The sequence below is a fragment of the Echinops telfairi genome, unplaced genomic scaffold, assembly GCF_000313985.2.
Source record: "Echinops telfairi isolate 266 unplaced genomic scaffold, ASM31398v2 ScPeMD7_23;HRSCAF=83, whole genome shotgun sequence".
Lineage (NCBI taxonomy): Eukaryota > Metazoa > Chordata > Mammalia > Afrosoricida > Tenrecidae > Echinops > Echinops telfairi.
In genome coordinates, this window is record NW_022103920.1 from 67,534,829 (window position 1) to 67,538,798 (window position 3,970).

The following is a 3,970-nucleotide window of genomic DNA, read 5'->3' on the forward strand; positions in this document are numbered from 1 at the left end:
CAGACAGCATAAAACAGGAAATAACAATAATAATATATAATTGACCAAGGATTCAATGGGGGGTTGGGGAGGGAGAGGAGCTGATACCAAGGGCTCAAGTAGGAAGAAATTGTTTTGGAAATGTTGATGACAGCATATGTACAAGTGTGCTTAATATTAGTTAATGATAGAGTGTTACAAGATTTGTAAGATCCCCCCCAATAAAATAATTGATTTTAAAAAGAAAGAAAGAATACAGGGATGTAATGTAATTATCTTATTCAGGTCAGAGGCCTGGTGTAATTAAAAAGAAATTTCCTTATGGGTGTGGCCTACTTCCTGTATAAGTGAAAACTCTGCGAAAGTTCATTTGATTTTTGCTGTCCCTGGATTCTGTTTCTGGATCACCTGTCTCTGTCTTCCGGACTTGAGCCAACAGCCTACCGTATTGCCTGTAGATCCTTGGAGCCATCAGCAATCTGCCGTTTGACCTGCCAACTTCAGATGTGTTTGCCTTTTGAGTCACAAGCCTGGCCTGCTCGTGACTCATCCACTTCAATAGTCCCTAGCTTGTGGTATTCCTGCCAATCATGGGTTCACCAGACCATGAAGCTACTGAGTCCGGAGAAGCCTCCAGCTTCTGACCCAAAGATTTGGAACCTACCTGGATTCAGACTAACCTGTTTTCACAACTGTGATAGCCATTTTCTGGATGCAAATTTGTGCATAGATGCATCGGTATCAAGAGGCAGCTGTGCAAACAGCACAATGCCCACTGACATTGCTTCTTTAGAGAATCCAGTCCCACACACATGTATTGAGTGCTTGTCATGTGTCAGGTAGTGTTAACAACTATTAAAATATATTATTTATTTACTTCTCATGAAACACTGTGAAGTAGTAGATAATGCCTTACAGATGTGCAAACTGAGGCACAGAGATATCTGATAGTTTGCTGGAGTTTACACAGCTATTAAGTGGCATAGTCAAGAATTAATGTCATTCATCTTCACTGTTATTTATCATTCTTATTATTTTAATTTAACCATTTCCTTATTGGTAAACAATTGAGTTCTTTCATTTAGCCATTATTAAAATAAAAGTGTAACATCAGCATACTTATGTATATTAATATTTCAAAACGATGAATCCCTAGATGTGTAATGCTAGGTCAAAGTTCAACTCTAGTATTTCATTGGCAAGTTGTCAATATAAATGCTCTTATCACTTGACATACCAATTGAGTATTAAGCATTCTCAGTTATCTATCCTTTATAAACACCACATATGATCCTTTTTGAAACCCCCTTCTCAATTTAAGCATCAAAGACAACATGAATATTGTCAGAGCACCCATGTACGTATTTTACATGTGTGATTTTTCTGAAGATAAGTTGCAAAGAGCATCCGTACTTTTGCGTTAAAGTCCTATCTTTCTCGTGTCCCCTTCTGCTCTGCCAGGAGAAAAAGAATCTCACACGGACCTCCCTGAGAAGCGCTGGCACTGAAGACAACCCCACAGGGTTCGGCCAGACCTGCACCAGCTTTCGGAAGGCACTCATTCAATCTGTCATCCAACTTGCTGCAGTGAACCACCTGTCAGTCACCCATCAGGAGGTCCTGCGAGAACTTTCCTTTAGGATAGGAAGTGAAGCACAGTGAACACTTTTCCTCTTCATTGTCCTTCACCTTGAGCGGACCGAAGATTTCTTGGCATGACATTTCTTTCCTTGAACTGCGGTCTGCCCTTTGAATGCCTTCATTGTAATTGAGGTTCTCTGGCTGTCACCTTGCCCTTCTTCCCCTGGATGACACTTTTTCTGGGCGTTTGTGAAAAGCTTTGACATTCACATCGTCTAGAGTCTCCTGGTGATACCAAACGTAACAGGCCTGGGAGCATGCTCAGCGCCGTGCGACGCGATGTTTCTGGAGCCGGGTTTGGCTCGGGTTACAGAGCCTGGGCAGCTGTAACACAGCTGGAGGCTGTGGACGTCTCCCCTGTAGGTTATGATCACCCCTGTTTCATTGCTTTCTGCTTTCTCTGTCTCCTGCGCTGGCAGTCTAGAGCAGCAGGCTAGAGAGATAAGGCCTTCTGCTAATAAATAAAGTCGAAGTTTAAACCAGGAGAAAGGGAATGTGGGAAATGATGATGACAAGTCCATATATTTAGCTTTGGACATGTCTTCTAAGTGTAGTTGGGAGCCTTTTTCTCTCTTTCAACACCCTGCCTGTCGTCCAAACCTTTCCTAACTGCATATGCTTCACAGCCAGGGAGAGAAGCTGTTGGATAGCAGCCATTGCCGGGCCGTGTTCTAAGGGTAAGAACGAATGATTGGCATGGTGAAGTGGCTTGCACTCCCATAAACCCTGCACTGGCCCAAGTAACAGAAGTTCATGATGATTAGCCACACAAAGGATTGATTGCTCTTCTGTATTTACAAAAGACACTGAACTCGTCAATAAGTACATTCTGCAAAGAAGTGGTACAAAGGAGAGAAAGTTAGAGGGGAGTAACTTTAAAATATATATATTTAATTGAATAAGATGACCTAGTTAAAGCAAATGGTGGTCCGAAAATCCCTGCTAATATTTGTTATTTTTGGCACACATACTACCTGGCATCACAACTGCAGGAGGGCAGAACCCTCATCATGTATTGTGGCTAATTTTACTTTTAACTCAAGTTCTCATCTTTAGAGGCAATAGATATATGGTTCTAAAATTAATGGGGAGGGATGTATGCTTCAAAAATAGTTTCCAAGAACAGAGATTAATGAAATAAACTTTAAATGTCTTCCCTATGCACAGACAAAAATACTTTCAAAATCTAGAGTTAGTGGTATTTAGGATTTTAGTGTTGTTTAAAATTTAGTCTTAATTTTTACAGTACATGTGGTTGTTGGTTTTTCTTGGTGGCATCCTCCTCCCCCTTGGTCATCTCAAGGTACTTCTTTTTTCATGATGAAGAGAAAAATACATCTACATTTGACCTAAAGCTACAAAAAGCAAGGGTGGCCCCCAAAGCTCCAGACGCATTTACTAAAGCACGAAGGTGCCCCCTGGTGGTATGTGCTGGAAGACTTTGGCAACCAGCCAAGAGGAAGTAGGACCTGGTGCAGGTGGTTAGGGGCATACTTGATATTTTCATCACTGTATCTTGTTGTTGGCGTTAATGAAAGCAGATACCCCTGAAAAATGTACAAGTAACTATCGAGGTCCAAATAGTCAAGGTAAAAATGATTAAACATAGCTTCAAGCATTTTATAGAAACCACAATAAATTTCCAAAGGACTAAAGATTTAAAATGTACTAAAATAGTAAAATTTTGACGCATAATTTTCAGACCTTTGACTGGAAAAAGACTTTCTACACAGGGAAGAAAAATCATAAACCCTAAAAGAAAAAAACACCTAAATTTCATACATAAAATCTCTAAACTTCACCTTAAACGTAAGGAAAGAAAGAAAAAATGATTTACAACAAATGACAGAACCAATAGCTAATACGCCTCAAAAACAGGGGTGGGGTTTTTACCAACTTTTAAAAAGAGGGAACGACAACTTCTCTAATTGTACAAATAAACAAATAACACATAAAATGAAAAGACCAAATAGTCCTTTAAGAAATTTACCAACAATTTTGGCTCATATTTCAAAAAATGATAATATCTAATGCTGAGTATACAAAAATACACACACTTGTGTGCACATACTTTGGGGGGTAATCAAGATGAAAATATGAAATGTAATCATCCTCTTACCTGGAAATGCAAGCTCTGAACTAATTTATCAGACCGAATAGCCAAAGAATATTGTTTATTTAGTCAGATATTCCTAACAATATAAAACGTTCATTGATATGGATATCAAATGCTCATTGGTAGGGATGTATCAATAAATAATGATCCATGACTTCCAAGCGTCACTGCATATATAGCCATTCTATACAAATATAATCATGCTATATTATTCCGTTAAATGGGCAATGTATA